The 16,477-nt window shown below is 42.2% G+C and overlaps 1 protein-coding gene across 2 annotated transcripts in view; it reads left to right on the top strand.

Moving 5' to 3' along the window:
* The window catches only part of GRB10 (growth factor receptor bound protein 10), a 148,474-nt gene that overhangs the window by 11,524 nt on the left and 120,473 nt on the right, over positions 1-16,477 (top strand). Inside the window, exon 1 of one of the 2 annotated variants that reach the window (XM_032181715.1) lies at positions 8,584-8,635. The exons of the other annotated variant lie outside the window; for it this stretch is intronic. The gene's annotated coding sequence lies outside the window, so the exon portion shown is untranslated. Of the gene's footprint in view, positions 1-8,583; positions 8,636-16,477 lie in introns of those variants that run through there. 2 annotated transcript variants of the gene reach the window in all.

Genomic DNA, 16,477 nt, shown 5'->3' with positions numbered 1-16,477 from the left:
AGGATTACCTATGGAAGGGAGTCTTTTTTTATTTTTCAGTGGGTGTGGGTTTAGAGAAAAGAACTTGAGTTAACCTTGTGTGTCTGATCTGCATACAGCCCTGAAATGTGAATCTGAGTGACAGTGTCTTAATTTCGGTCTTCTTTGGAAAACCGACATGCATTTTGCTTTCTTAAAATGAACGTGAAATGTGTCAGTGCTAGGTGGGGATTTTTGGTTGAGCAACTCAGCCATAACACAAATGTTACTATTGCTTTGTACTCCTCAAAAAGAAAAATAGCACATCCGCAGTTTCGGAAGATTATGCAAGTAATGTGTGGCTGTATCTTATTATATGATCATCATAAATCAGAAACACTGAGGAAGTAACTGGTAATAAATCCATCGTCATTCATATTATGAGAAATACTGAGCGTAATAGCTGTTCATACTTACCTCAATGCTATGAGGAACGTTGCAGATTGGATTGACTTGCCCATTGTGGTAAAATGTGCTTGTTTCAGGGTCACTGGCCAAAATGTCCTTTTTTTTTTCTTTTTCTTTTTTTTTTTTTTTCCTGTAACATCTTCACTGTTCTGGAGTTTCACAGTCCCAGGGTTGCATGTGAGCTGGTTCAGTCACTCAGCTCCTTTGGGTAGGGGTCTCTACAGCAAAAGTCAAATAAAGGCATTAGAGATGACCACTTGGCTTCTAAGAAATTGTCTTGGTTGTTGAGCAGATCTTGCTAATAAACTCCTGCAACTCTTGAGGGGATGCCTTTGACAGGCTGCAAGTTTCTCAGCCTTGCTAAAGCTAATATGTTTTAGCATGAAAAAGAAAACCCACAAAGGAACAGCAAAATAAGATGCTTCTTTAGTAATTTCAGTTACTATTCTTGCCTGTGGTAAAAGTGAAGAATCATCTTCGGTTACTTTGTAAATATGGAATCATTTTTGGTGGAGGGTGACAGATCATGGCTTTGTTTTGTTTTGCTGAGCAGAATTTGTGAAGAGCAGGAATTTGGGTTCTTAGCTTCTTGATTGCACAGCGGTAAATGTTGTTTCTCTTCAGAAACATTTATATCTGGCATTTTCCATAAATTAAACCCCAAAAATGTTGGGCTGCTTGACTAGCTCAGTCTTTCAGGCTAGGTACCCATACTGTTGAATGAAAACTCTTGGATGCTCTGAGGAAGAGATCTGATTTGAGCCTTCACCACAAGGGTCTGCCTCAGTCTGAGATCACATTTTGTCTTTTTGCAAAATCATTTGGAGAGTGCAAAATGCACATTCAATGTTCTTGCCACCCCTTGTATTTGGGGTGCTCTATACTAGTTCACCAGCTACTAGACAAAGGTCAGGTTTTAGAGCAAATGCTGCTCATAGTGCTTCAATCCCTTCGTGTCGCTGTATTCGGATTTTGGGCTATGGAGATGAAGGAAGTCATGAATGACAGAAGTAGCTTTATGGGCACACTGGCATGGCTGCATACAAACGCCAGATTTCTTCCTCTTAACGGAGATGTAGCCAACTTGTCTGCTTGACTTCAGCCGTGTCATTTCTGTAATGACTTTGGCAGTGATTCAGTGGGAGGACTTACCCAGCCAGAGAGAAGCATCCATGGGACTTTCCTCTTTTTTTTTTTTTTTTTTGAACTGTGGCTTGTCTAAAGTCAATGTTTGAGTACAGATCTGTGTTCAGGCCATGTGGTCAGAGTGAATTTTTACCTAAACCTATGGTTGAGCCATAAATCATTGCTATGTGTGGGCAGCAATGCTTTCATCCAGTAGCTGCTCTTACTTCACCTCTTCGTGTGAGTATGTGAGTATCCTCTGAGTCTGCAGCCCTAATTGTCTGAGGCCAAACAAAGAATGTGTGCTTTGTGTAAGGAGCTTGCAAACTCTTTGAAATCCTGGCTTGCCATGTGGAAAGAGGGGAGGTTCTCAAAGCAGCTTTCTCTGCTCCCCCTCCCATCCTGCAGCCAGGGCTGCCTGCAAGCAGCTTTCCAGCAACATCCCTGTCGTGCTCTCAGCAGCCCTGTGGCCACGCTGTCCCCCCCTCCCTGCTACCCAAACACCCCGTTTCTCTCTGGAGGTCCGGGGCTGGGTGGGGTACGTGCATCTCTGCCTTGGGAGAGCTGCCAGAAGTCCCCAGTGGTGACTAACTGCAGTGAGCTGGAGTTGGTGGTAAGCAGCAATGTTGTGAAGTAGAAGAGGAAATGTCTGAAAGATTAATAATCTCTTCCCGCATCAGTCCCTCTTGAAGGCAAAACAGAGCTCATCTCCAGTAGCTCTCACTGAATCCAGGCAAGTTTGTGCTGTCTTGACAAGGCAGTAGGTGTGCCAACAAATGAAAAGATCTTGCAGTAGGAGCAGTTTTCCACTTGTATTTTGCACTGTGTTAGTGTGCTGTGCTGACACGAAGTCAAGTTTTTAGGGCAGAGAATATAGATTCTCTGTACGGAAAGTACAGAGCTTCTGGGATATTTTACGGATATCGGAGACTTGCTCATGGAGGATCTTTAATGAGATCAAGAGTGCACTGGAGTTTGCTAGGTAGACCTGACAATTGATGTAGTGTGGAAGGTGGGAACGCAAGGGGAAAGGATAAAGGCAGAACATGTTGCTTCTCTGAAGGTGATAAACATCCATCTTTGCGAGTCAGGCTTAGTGCATCTTCAGCATGGTTTCAATTGAAGTTCACTGGATTAGTAAGTGGAATGGTACTCCATGGTTGGAGGTTGGACTCGATGACCTTGAGGTCTCTTCCAACCTAGAAAATTCTGTGATTCTGTGATTCCGACTGTATTTGATTATGCATGGAGCACATCTCCTGCGCTTCCTTAAAGCTGTCTGCAACCATGTCTCTCAAGGAGAGAACTTCAGTTTCTTTCTTTCCAGTCTTCTGGTGTCCTTCTTAAAAAGTGCTGGTGTGACCAGGTAACTGATGCTACCTGGTACCATTGCAACACAGAATGAAGTTCCTAGAAAACCAGTGGACCTTCAGGACTTGCACCTGAAGTGCTGCCTCTGAAATCCACTAGCAATTTAAAATGAACCGAATACCCTACCTAGCTTAAATGAATCTTAATGACTTTCCGCTGCTTTAATTAGAAGAGTCTACAGCTGCCTTAGTGCAGCATAGATTGCAAGTGTTTTTTATCAGTGAGGATGATTTTGTAGCATGGCAGTCAAAAGCTAAAGCCTTGTCTGGGCAATGTAGAAATAACCAGATTTGTATAAGCCAAAGCAGAGCAGCCCAAGGAGCATCTCCTAAAACTGATCTAACCAAGAAAGCTTTGAGTTGCAATGCCATCTTCCAGCAGAAAGCATTGCAAAATATCCTTGCCCCCACCAAGGAATCTAATAAGAAAGGACTGAGCCATCTTGTTGTTAGGGAGGAAAAACTGAATAGAGGCTAAAGATGTGAAATATCCTTAATTAAGGATATAAATTCACTGTGTTTTTTTGGATGTAAATGAACATCAACTAGAAATGTTTCCTGGCACTTTACTGTCATTCTTACTGGAGAAGAAGAAGTAGACACCATGCTAGCTTGCAGCAGCAGACAGGGAGGGGGGAGGAGAGAAAGATACTCTAACGGAGAGTGTTTGGGAGATGTGTTGAGAGCACAGGAAAGCAGGCATGAAGGCAATATTGACACAGCTTCAAGCTTGCTGACTGACTTGACTTTTCCAGTGCACCCATTTCTCAGTGATGTGAGAGGAGAAGGAATCAGGCTGATACCCATGGTTATGTAGGTAGTTGCTACGTGATGGAGGAACGGAGAAGGTAAAGCAGGCTTCTCCCCACAGCCCTCGGGTGAAGATGATGTGGTGTATGGGAGCTGGGATGGGGGAGAGTCACGGGGTGGCCAGGCCATGGCTCTGACAGTGCCAGGAGCTGATCGTCTCTTCAGAGTAAAGCTGCTCTCTTTCTTGGAGCCCCTGCTGGGGCTCTGTGTTTTTGGGAGCGGTGCTCTATCAGTGTGATCACTGCATTGCTCTGCACTCTCTTCTACATCCCAGCTTGTGGAAATTAAATTCTCTGAGATGATGATTGCCTTTTCAAATGTGGAGGAAGTGTTAGGAAGAAGAAAAAAAGCAGCAGAGATCTGAGTATTTATACCACAGTGTGTGGTAAACATCCCACTTGTGATACAGGTAGCTAATTCACATCTCCAATTTGGCCTGACTTCAGTCCTGCTCTAAACCACAAGTGTCACTTTTGAGTAGATGTTTATTTGCCATGTCCTGTGGTCTGGTGGCAATTCGGACAGCCAAGAATCTCAGGGTTTACCACACAGTGAGGTGGCTAAGGAAAAATGCTTCTGGTCTGAATGCAGATGATGGCACCTTTAAACTGCATGGAAATGGCAATGGTTGCTCAGCTTTCTTGACATTAAATGTCTATACCTATTGATGATTTTTGTTTATTTTCTTTTCCCCCAGCCCTGTCCTTCTTTAGGAAGGACTGATAATTTGCCTTTGCAGACTGTCAGCCTAGGGCTCCGTGATCCTGGTATCGGCAGTCCTGAGGATGCCAAGCGGGGAGTGGGGAGTCCTTCCTCATAGCGAGGGAAGGGCACCGGCACTAATCTGGTAAATCCACAGCGGGCCCCTCCTGTGCACAGAAACCTGATCTCAACTCGCAGATCCTCCTTGCTGTTGCTGTGATATTTACATAAATTTAATATTTCTTAAAGCAAGAAGCGGTTAGATCAGGTCCGTGGATCTAAGAAAAACTGCATTAAACAGCCTTAATTTTTTTTTTCCCTGAATCAGCATCTTTCTCTGCTGTAGTCAAGAAAAGATGGCAAATAACTTTATTTTTGACACTGTATGATATAAAGCAAATGCAATTCCAAAGCCACCCTTAAGCCTCTGTGGCTTCCTTAAATATCTTCCAGTTGCATGGTTAAAGTCTAAGCAAAGTCTTGTACCCAGGGGTAGCGGATTTGGGAGATTTGTAAAAATGCACGTCCCAGGCTACTTCCATCACTGTAAATGGTGGAAGGCAAGCTGTGGTGTACGTGGGGGGAGCTGGGGAGAGAAAATTGGCTGGGTAAGATGATAGTGCTTGCAGCTATGTCTAATCAGAGTTTGTTTCCCCTAAATATTCCCCAGGGATTTACACAGAACAAATATAAATGTGGTTTGGTATATGCTGATGGGTACCGCTCAGTGCTCACGATTTATGAGCAAAAAACACTGGAAGGACAGAGGTGTGGGTTTTTCTTCTTTTCCTAACCTTCAGACCCGTTTGCTAAGTGTTAATGCCAAGCTGCAGAGTGGTGGGGTTGTATCTTGCAGTGCTAACTTCAGTTAATTGTGCTGTAGTAGCCATATATAGATGATCTTTTTCCACACTCCTTGGAAGACGAAATTTCACCACTCTTTGTACCCGTCAAAAACCTGACAGCCAGTGAAACCTCATGATTTTGATCTGCAGCTCATGGATTGTGGCTAAGCTTATAAAAAAAATGTTCAGGGCAGTGGAGGTAAAGTGGTGTTTCAGTTCTGTGTCCTGCAGAATAGAGACTCGAGAGTAAAATTCCCATTGCTGTTCTCTCTGTGGGGCGTTGGCCGCACGTCTCTTTGTTGTCAAGTTCTGGTTTGTTTGTAGTGTTGGTACATAGCTGGGTCCTTGTGTCAAGGGGCAAGTACATCGGTTAGACTTTAAAAAAAAAAAAAAAAAAAAACATATTTTAACACATGCAGTTCACAGTGGGTTGGCTTTCTTTGAAGGTGTTTCAGCTTGGAAAGTTACAGCTGGCATGCACCTTGTTGTCATTCTCATTCTTGGATAATGTCCTTATAAGAAAGAGATGCAACACATGGGTTTTAAGCTTATTTCTTGCACGGCACAGTCCTAGATCTGGAGAGGAGATTTTAGAGAGGTCAACTTGTCAATGAAAAGCTGAAGTATAGCTGTGGTGTTGTTTTTTTTTTTTTTTTTTGCATGGTTTGGTGACAGTGATAGGGAAACTCCATACACTCTCCAGACAGTCTGTCTGTTGACTCATTGGTTTTTTCCTTTTAGCAATTTTGATTCGGTGTTTTTCTTTCCTCTTTCCTCAATACCCTCACACCACACCCTCACTGCCACTCCACCCAGTGATGTTTTCCTAAATCTTCTTTGTTGCTTTTTCTGTTTTCTGTTTCTTGTTCTGAAAGCTGTGGACATGGAGAACTCCTTACTATTTCTTTGCAGCAGGCGTTTATATGTTTGAAGAATATCATCTTGACCCTCACTTTCTCTTTGGCTAAACTCCAGAACTCTGGTTCATTCTTTTTTTTTTTCTTTTTTCTTTTTTCTTTTTTTTTTTTTTCCTCCCAGATGTCATGTTTTTCTAATTCTGTGATGTTCCTATTGCTTTTGCTTGGAGTCTTTCCAGTTGATCTTTTTTTGAAATTTGCTGAAAACTGGATACAGCATCATGCTGGAAGCTTTATCAGCTATGAGTAGAACAGAACTGTTACTTCATGCCTCTCACATATGTTCCTCTATACATTCCGGTATGGTATTTGCCTTTTTCTCAACAGAGAATTTTCCAGTTTGTAAAACTTACTTTGAATTCAGTCTTCCAGCAAGCTGGCAGTTTCTTCTAAATTAGCAGCTTCCCCAAGTTTAATGAGTGTCATTTTCTCCTTCGTTATCTACAGTGTTAGTATTAGAATAGTGTGGGAGCAAGGCAGGTCTCTGCAGAGGTTATTCGGTATGTCGGACTATGTTCTGAGTCTTGCCATGTGAGCAAGTACGTACAGTTACCAATCCCTTTCCAGTCTGCCATAAGATGGTTGTTTTTGTTGTTTACTGTGACAGTTTTCCCAACTTCTCATAACAATGTGGATTGCATCTTTTGACATGTTTTTTTTTTTTTTTTTTTTGTGAACTTGAAGTTTCTGTGTCTATGGTTTCTGTGTTCCTGCAATACTGTTCTGCCATAGTTGGAAGTTGAGTTGGTTTGACCTGGCTTTCCCATAAACGATCAGTTTTTTGTTGATTCTGATCTCTTATTTTCTTCTTACTGTGCTAACAGTTGAGTTTAACAGCAATCCTAGTGCAAATAAGCAATAATTATCACTCTTCAGGTTCTTCTTTCCACTCCTTATCCCTCCCACTTCTTCAAGATATGGTAGTTTGGCCTTCTGCAGCCTCTGTTACCTCATCAATCCTCTATGGACTCTGAAAAATAGTTGCTAATGGTTTAAAGCTTAAAGAGAAACCCAAACTGATCAACATGTTCATGACTGAATTTAATCAAAAACAGCTAATTTGAGAGAATGTTTTTATCTACGTAGTACTGGATCTGTTTTATTCTTTTCCTTGGTAACATCACCAGTATTAGCACTTTTGTTTGTTTGTAGCTTTCTTGAGAAAGTGGTGAGCGGTCTAACCTCCTTGATCATTATTTTATTGCTGTAGGATTATAGAATGGGTCTTTTTAAATTTATTTAGCTTTTTAATGTCTCTTGCTTCACCTTCACTAATTTTGGTATTGCAATAACTGTCTTCAGTTTACTGCTCTTCTCAGTGCTGCACTGTAGCGCAGCTGAAGGGACTTGGTATGACCTGTGTAGCTGGTGGGGGAGAAGATGTACATTTTGGTTATGTACAGGCAACAATAAAACTTAGACGTCTGGGATCTGAGGATTAACTGGAAGCCAATTAAAAACTGGAGATAAGGGAGCAAGCAATCGATGGCAGAAAGCTGTCTTAAAATACAAAGGCGAGTTCCTTCATCCAGAATCAGCCCATTGAAAAGGTTAATGGGTGAATGCCTAAAGGTTGAATCTTCACATTAGCTGGTTTTTGTCAAATTTGGGTTTGAGAACATCATTTAGTTGGTGCCTCTGATCAGCTCAGCCATAATTCAGAAGCTGTATAAGGTTTTATATGTGGTGCTTCTGCTGCTGTCTGAGACTAGAATTGTTTAAAATGGAAAGTACTTAAATATACCGATGAACCCAAAATGACTAGATAATCATATGATTAACTAGAGGTTTGGTCATGTGTCATAACCAGATCTAGAAACATGTTGGATAAGGGGATGCTTATGGAGTGGAGACAGTGAACAATAATAAAACTGTTCATAAAATAAGAAGCCTTCTGAAAAGGAACGTACAGTTTCAAGAACAGATGGTCTAGTGGTAATAGACACTAACAAATTTTTGTTGGCTGGCAGTCTCTGTTCAGGTTAGGATCTTCTCTTGAAAGCTCTTCCAGGGAGTTGACTTGCTTTCTCCAAAATGCGTGATAAAAGGGCAGACTAAATTCCTCATGGAAACCTGCTCTTCCTTGTCTAACAAAAATGAGTTTACAGTGGTAAGAGGCAGTAAGCTCACGAGGCAGGTAGATTCACTGGAACAGCCTGAGGCTATTTCAGATCTTATTCTGCTCTTCATGCCTCAGAATTATGTTGCAGGACAGTTGTCACCCCTCTGATGGAAAGTGGGACGACTGACTTGGAAACACAAGCAAGTCTTGCTTTGATCTTCTCTTGCTTCTTCTGCAGGAGCATATTGTTTGTTAGACACAGCTTACATAATCCTCCTTCTGTGTGCGTGTAAACATGTTTAACACAGGCCTTTTGTTTCTTTTATAGTTGAAACTTACCAATACTATATGTGCTGCATGGAAGGAAACAGAAGAGGGGTGAGTTGCAGCATACATTTATGGTTTCTCCTCTCTTCCAGTGCCTCAGAACCTGTGCAGACTTGTAATAAGCAGCACAGAAATGAAATACTCCCATTTTCACCTTCTATCTATACCTTATCCTGCTGAGAGCGAATTGACTTTTTTTTTTTTTTTTTTAATAAATTAATCAATGTTATCAAGTCCTCCACTGCCACCATCCCGCCCCGTGCTCTTTTCTAGCTGCGTTGATTCCTCTGTCACACAGTAGCTGGTAGAGAGGCTTTAAATGCAGCATTAGCGAATAAGCCTGTGCCATTTTTGGCCTGCTGTTAGCATTTAAAGTCTTTAAAGTCGCCCACTAAAGACAACGAAGAAGAACAAAAGTTGGCCTAGATATGTGGCATGTGTGTTCTTGTTTAATATCGGAATTTCTGGTATGGCCAGGGACACATGCCAGCTTTTGCAGTACAGGCCACGGTTCAGATACTTAAGTACTATACTAAAAATAACAGGACTATTTTAGACTGGGACCCAATTAGGGAGAGAATAACTTGTTGCTCTGCAATCAGTAATCTAAAGTAGTAGGCAGAGTGCAACGTGCAAGTAAACCCTACTGTTTTGCTTGCAAAGTTGCCAGTTCTCACACTGCTTCCTCCATGTGTTCCTCAGATGCTTTTCCAGAGGTTAAAAAAAAAAATAATCCTTCTCTTCAGGGATACTTTGTGTACTTTTTCTTCAGATTTTGATAATGCACTGTTTAATAGCGTTATGGCTCCTAATCCTGCAGCAGCCACTTGGGAAATTCCTAGAAGGCAGGGTGTGGGAGGTGAGAGTGGCAGCACCGTGCCCTCCCCAGCACTGCTAGCAAGCCTTGCCCTCCCCTGCAGAAGGGCAATAGGAGGAAGTGCTGAGGATGAGATGGGGAGCAGAGGGACCCGTCTGGAGAAGGGACACGGATGAGATGAGGAACAGAGGGACTCATCTTCTTCCCCTGCTTTGCCTACGAGGGACAGAGGAGAAGGGAGCATGGTTCCTAAGATGTACTGCTGCTGCTTGCTTTCCCCCATCAAGAAGTACAGTGAAAAATAAATAACTTGCACATTTAAGCATCTGAAACTACATTATTTTACACTTCAGTAGTTTCTCCAAGATGGCTTTGCTTTTGGTGATGATGCTTACTGCCACCTTCTCTTAGATCAGACTTCAGTGAGACAAGTTAGAGGAATCTCTGACTTCATTTGTGCATGGGGCAGTGGGGAGGGAACATGTGCACTCCAGAGCCTGAATCCTCTGGTGCTGAAGTGCTTTGAAGCCATCAGTTGCAGTCGGTCCCAGTTCTCAGCTCCTTGTCAAAACAGGGCTGTGGATGAGGTAGCACTTGATGTACCCTTATGCAAATGCTATGTTGGATAGAATTGTGATGATGCTCGAGATGAAAGCTGAACGCACCTAGAACGTCTATTTTTGTAGATATCTTTCTAGCAAGCTATTTTGGGAACATGAAAAAGCCAGAATCTTTTTGGTGTTGTGACTCTCGTGCTATTTTGGAAGTCATTTTTTGTTTTATTCAAAATAAAAAGCTGATAAAAGAAGAGTTTGAGGCCTTATTCAACTGCCAACTCTTAACTAACTGCTTTCATTGCAGTGTTGGACTTGTGTTGTGATTTCAGGAGGACTTCACCTGGCTTGTGCAGGATGTTTCATATTCTTTCAAACCCTAGATTTAGATTTGCTTATGTCCTGGCCTGAAATGTAAAGGAAGAGTCTCTCTAGATGCCCGGTATGAAAATGGCACCTTTCATAATCAATGCTGAAACACGGCACATCCCAGGTGCAGTAAGTTCCCACAGAAATTGTGGGGGAGACTCCCCAGTGAAGAAGTTAGTGTTTTGCATTGTATAGAACTAGCTTCTAGGCATGTGCTTGTCAACTCACGAGCTATATGTATTCTACCTTCTGCATACTGCAGCAGTCTGCAGGACTTGCTGTTAAAAGTAAATGCTATATGGAGGATGCCTAGCAACTGCAGTTTTTAAGCCTGTGCCAAATTGTTAAAGGTGCAAATCCCTTAAATAAAGGTGCAAATCTGGTGTGGTATCTTCTGGAGGACGCAGTGTGGTGGTGCTGAGGCTGCACTTCTTGACCTCTGTGATGTGGTGGTGGTCCCTCCAGCTCTCCGTCATGGTTGTGGTGAGGTTTATGTCTAGCTCCTGCAATTCATAGCTAGGAATATTAAGTTAAAAAAAGCTGACAGCATTAATTGAATCACCAGTAAGTCCATGTGGAGGTACTCTGCTATTGAGTCTGTCTGAGGGGCAAGTAGCCCTCTGTCCTGTGGTCTGTGATGGGGGGATGTGACCTCAAGCACGGGGGTGCTGGGAGTAGCGATGTCCTGAGATGGAGAGCTCTTAGCTCAGAAGCCTGCCTTCTGCTGGTGCCTGTGCTTGGGGCCTGCTTGGTGACCTCAAATCTTTTCTGGCTGCCTCGGTTTCTCCATTTGAAAATGGAGCCCTGTAACAATTCCTTTGGGAGAGCTCTCCAAGAAGGGAAGTAACCTGTGTAGGAGTGGGCATAGTTTTGACTGTTTATCTCGATGGACGAAGCTGTAGAGCACCAAACCACAGGTTAACCAAGAACAATTTTGTGTGTCCTTGGGCTGTCGGTAGCAGCTGCTTAGGTGGAAAGCCTGAGATGAGTTTTTCCCAGCTTTCAGGTCCTCTTGCTTCATAGTAATCCATGACAAGGTTCTCTGGACTGTGCATCTACATTAGTGTAGTCACTATCCCTTGACGAGCTTTCTGTAGTGCTTAGCCTAAATTATTTTAACACATGGGTATGATCGTCCCATCAAAATGATTTTTCACAAGTCATGTTTCTTATCTATTTCTTCACCACTTTAGATCTCTTACTTACCTCTGACTTTTGAGAGGGAATAGTCAATTCTCTGGGCACTATGCCTGTGCCATTTATAACTGACGAGATGATGTCTGTTCTCTTCTCCCTTAGTTGTCTTTTTCTCCAAGCTGAAAGATCCATGTGTTGATTTCTGCTTTAGGAATTCCTCTCCCTTGTACTTTTTCTAATTCTATTTTACTCTGTTAGTGTCATAACAGCCCACAGTTTTCAAGAAGTGGGTGTGCCCTGGGTTTAATGGCTTGTCATGATTCTGCTTTGCTTGCAGCAATTCCTTAATTCTTAATGCTGTATTTCCATGTGAGTTAGTCTGCCTTCTTTTGAACATCAAGTTGATGCTTTCAAACAAAACTTAAGACTCCTGATAGTTATTGCAGTGATAATCAAGGACAAGGTTATTTTTCTTTTTAACATTGGCTTGAATTTATTAAAATTAAATCAGAGTTGTGCTTTTAGATGCCTGTTTGCTCAGGATTATGAGTTTGTTCCACTGTGCTTTGCATGAAGTTCCAGCTCTGGTGTCTGAATATTTCATGTTGCCAACAACTTCATATCACCTTTCTGTTTGTCATCTTTTAAATTGTATATCCGTTGAAAAGAATGGCAATGGGGATAACTCTTGAGATGACTCCTGTGGGGAAAAAAGACTCAACGTGTTTTCCCACCTCTTATTTCTTATCCTTCAGCAGGCAGTTAAGGTGGGGAACCATTCCTGCAAACTAGAGCAGCTCAGGTTCTTTTGAGAGTCCTTGGTTCAGAAATCTGTCTGAATGTCTTTGTCCTATATCAGAAAACTTGGGTAGGTTTGAGTCATAACTTCTGCAAAAGCTGTGCTGACTCTTCCTCATACTATCACATATATCCATGTCAATTTTATCATGTTTTAACTAGCTCATTTGATAGAGAAGTTATTTCCTGATTCTTTTCCAGTTCCCTGGATTTATTTTGAAGTCTGTTCTGAAAACTGATCTGAACATACCATCTTCCATGCTGTGTCCAAATCAATTGAGGTATGACAGGGTTTAAATTGCAGTTAATAGCTTGGCAATTTGATGTTTTCCTTCAGAGAACTTGGCCGAATTCTTTCCATTCTAGTAACTTACTCCTGCCTTTTAACACTTTCCCTAAAATGTCTTCTATCATCAGTTGCTTAGTTTATGGTGCCTGGTGAGCTTTTGGAGGTTGACTTACCTTTTTTTTTTTTTTAATATTTTCTTTATTTAATGAGCAAACATAATAAAGCAAAAATGGTCCATAGGAGATATAGGTTCCTTATCTTTTCTTGCTGTCAAGGAGCCTTTAAGACGCTTGCAGGTAAGGTGAGTTTTGAAGTGAGAGGGAGAAAACATTTGATTTACTGTGTTTTGTATTAAAACAGATAGCGGATTCCACTCCAGTCTGGTCTTATATCTAAGTCCACTCTGGATATTTGTCTGAAGCTAAACATAAACATGAAACTGATCTTCCCTATCCTGACTTTTGGGGCTTATGTCTTAGGTTAGGAGGAGTGCCTTTTGCAGCATCAGTACATCCTGTGTTTCATGTCTGAACTTCGGTGTCCCGCTTCAGTGTTGCCTCTTCTCAGGTTACTGGGACACTGAGTTAACATCTTCAAGTACACTTGGCAGAACAGAGGCGCAGGGACATTCTTCTTAGTTAGAAAACAGACTCCAAGTTCTGCAGGAAAAAGAGGAGAAAAAAAAAAAACTTTCACAGATGAGCAACTCGTCTCTGTCAAGCCTCCCACCAGCAAAGGAGGAGACCTGGGATCATTGCTAGAGACGTACAAGAGCTTCCCAAGCGCATGCTGAAATGCTTCTTTCTTGTCCGCTGTGAGAACTTGTTTATGAAACCTAATATTGCCCTGTGAAACACAACACTTTGCTTCTTAATACTACAGCTCAACGGTGCTCAGTTAGGTGGACAGGGTGCTTTGTGTATCAGCTGTTTCAGGCGTCTTAAAGTCTAAATGCAGCACTTCCTTCGCTGACACTTGGAAGAGTCACCTGTGCACAGGGCAGGGGGGAAAGAAACCTTGGTGTCGCAGCAGATGCGTCCTCCGAAAAATAAATGAAACCGCTGAGTCATTCGTTTGTCCTTTTCCTTCCATCGTGCTGGCCAATCCTAATACCCGTCTATTTCACGCAGGAGGGAGAAAGCAGACAATACTGTCTTTTATTACTCATACGCCGCAGGACACTATCTTCTTCAGAAAATACGGGTGGCGTCTGTCTGTCTCCACTCCATGGGAAAGATTAACAACAATTAAGGTCAACAATTAAGGTTGTGAAAACCTTCGAATAACTGCAACATCTGCTCCTATACTAGGAAAAATAAAATAAAGCTGGAGTTGTAATTGCCAGCAGAGGACTTGCTCATATCTGTTTTGTAACTGCGGGCTTGTGAAATTCGTGCTGTTAACTGCTCCCTTGCCAGCCCAATGGGGGTGACCCGCCACCTGCCCAAGCAGTGCTCAGTCCGAGAGCTGTTTGCTGAAGATGATCATGGTGCCAGCAGCAGGACCTGTGTGTCCAGTCAGGGGCATGGCACAAATCCACTGCCATGCATGGGTGGCTTGTGGCACGGCCTTGGTCATAGTGGGCCTTTCACTCAGCACTAGAGCAGGCCCTGCAGCCTTCTCGGTCCTTTTTGGTGTCAAATAAAGCTACTTTTCCTCAACTTCTGTTGGCTCTTAACTGGTTTAGCTCTTGTTGTGAGACAGAAGAGGTAATTTGCTATGTCTCAACTGACAATATTATTTCCATGAGCTCCTGAAGTGTGATGGCAGTGTGATGTTCCAGCCCCACAAGCAGTCATTGTGGCAGCACTATGAATAACTGCCTTCTCATGCCTGTGGATCCTTTGCTAATGTTTTATGGGAAAAACTTAAAGAGATTCAAATCACAGAGAACATCCTGAACTTCACTCAGAAACGTTCATTCAGATTAAGCCATTTTGGTATAAAGAGAGATCCCCCTGTGATTATTAATAAGTAGGAATCCTGTTCTGACTTCAGAACCCATGCTGGGTGATCTGTTAACTTTGCTGATTGTTTCCCCTGCCAGACTCGTCGTACCTTTCTTCCAGAGAATGCAGGGTTCAGTGATGCTCAAGTGCAGGGTCAGGAGCCTAGTCCCTCTCGGCATGCATGGTCTCTGCTCAGGGAAGGGTTTGTGTTCTCACTCTTCACAAAAGTGAAGCAATTCTGCTCTTTCCAAGGCTTTTTAAAAAACAAACAAAATTTCTCAAGGTATTAAACCTTAACAGGCTTAACCTGCTAGACAGATGTCTGTATCAAAAGACTGTGAGGGATCTATCATCAAAGTCTGATAGAAAGCAGTCATGATTTTCTATTTCTCAGACCACGGAAGAAATTCAGGTGTGTGTGTGTTTTTGTTTTTTAATCTTGGTTTGCTTTGTATTTCTACTTCTCCATCTGTTGTCAGTGGTTTTCTACTACCCTACACTTCTTTAGCTGCAAGATCTTTTCTGGCCAGTACTGCTGCTTGCAATCATGGGAAAAATGATATCCTTGTTATTCTTGCCGCTAACCTCACCATTCTGAGTAGTCACACTGCAATTTACCAAAATGCTGTATTGGGCAACATGCTGTTACACAGAGGGTTGCACTTCAGCAGGAACCGAGTATGACGGTATGCCTGTAGTTTAGGAGACGACACCAGGGTGGTTTACAACTGGAAGCTTCTTGGGGAACCATGGCATCTCCTGCACCATGGAAAAAAGCACTTCATCCCCATGGAGTAGCCTTCTCAACTCTGGCTCTTGAGAGGCATCTGCCTTCAATAAACTTCTCCTACTCTTGTGTTCTGGGGTAGAAAAGTTTTTTGTTTTTTTTTTTTTTGGTCAGTTGTTTTTTCGATTGTTTTGCATAATGAAAAGCTTAAGAGTTAAGAGAGTTCTCATGAAAATTCTCTTGCCTTATTTTAGACTATTGACTTATATGAGTTCATGGACTAGGAGAGACATGTAGGCAAAGGTGTTGTAAAAAAAGGATGAATGATGGCTTTGAAGCCATAGCAGAATTGGCCTAAGACCAGCAGAGCCATAAAAAGAGTGCCACATATTGGTAGCAAATTCTGTGATACTGCTGCCCATGTGAAGGGGGAAATCATATTACAAGGTAGGGATCTCTGTGAGATCTGTAAGTATCAGAATTTTTGGTGAAGGGAACTCTTCCGATGAGAGAAGGCAACCTGAAAACGTGTGGTAAAGATTTGTCTAAAGCAGGCAGTTACATGAGAGCATCCATTAAAACTGAGTTTTAATGAAGTAGTGCTGGTGATTAGTGAGGCTGAAATGAAAGTAGAGGCTTTTCTGATGCATCTGTCAAATTTGATTGTATTAATGAGTAAATGCCTCTACAGATCAAAATACAAAAGAAGAGAAAAACAACTTTTTTGAATTGCTTTTTCATCAATTAACAATAGCAATTGGAAATTTACTATCTGAAGCTCTGGATTTTTCCAGAGAGCTCATCTTTGCTGCCTCAAACAGTAAAGGACATTCAAGAGAGCACTGAGCTATATATTATGTGTATATGAGGTAGAACAATCGCAATGCTGAGTTCTGCCATGTCAGCTGAAGAGACTCTCTTTTGTATTCCGTATTGCTGCTAAGCAAATCATGTATTTAGAGTTCAAATGTGTATGTAATATATGTATTCGCACATGTATATATGTGCGCATACATTGAAATTAAGCCTTAAAAGCTGCTGGGAGAAGCTGAAGCTTTGTCAGGATCAGCTTCTGCAAAAGACAGACTGAGTCAGGATGCTTTGGAATGGGTTTGGCATTATTGTCAGTCTTGTTAAGGTCTTGTTAAGGTGCTGAGAGTTTGAAGTTGCAGTGCTGTGCACCTGGGGAGGGATTCCTCTGGCTGGTTTTGAGTGTACAGGTTGTACATGTTTATATCTAAGCCAGTTCCTTA

This window comes from Aythya fuligula, chromosome 2 (genome assembly GCF_009819795.1).
Source record: "Aythya fuligula isolate bAytFul2 chromosome 2, bAytFul2.pri, whole genome shotgun sequence".
Classification (NCBI taxonomy): Eukaryota; Metazoa; Chordata; class Aves; order Anseriformes; family Anatidae; genus Aythya; species Aythya fuligula.
This window is presented reverse-complemented; position numbering and strand designations above follow the sequence as displayed.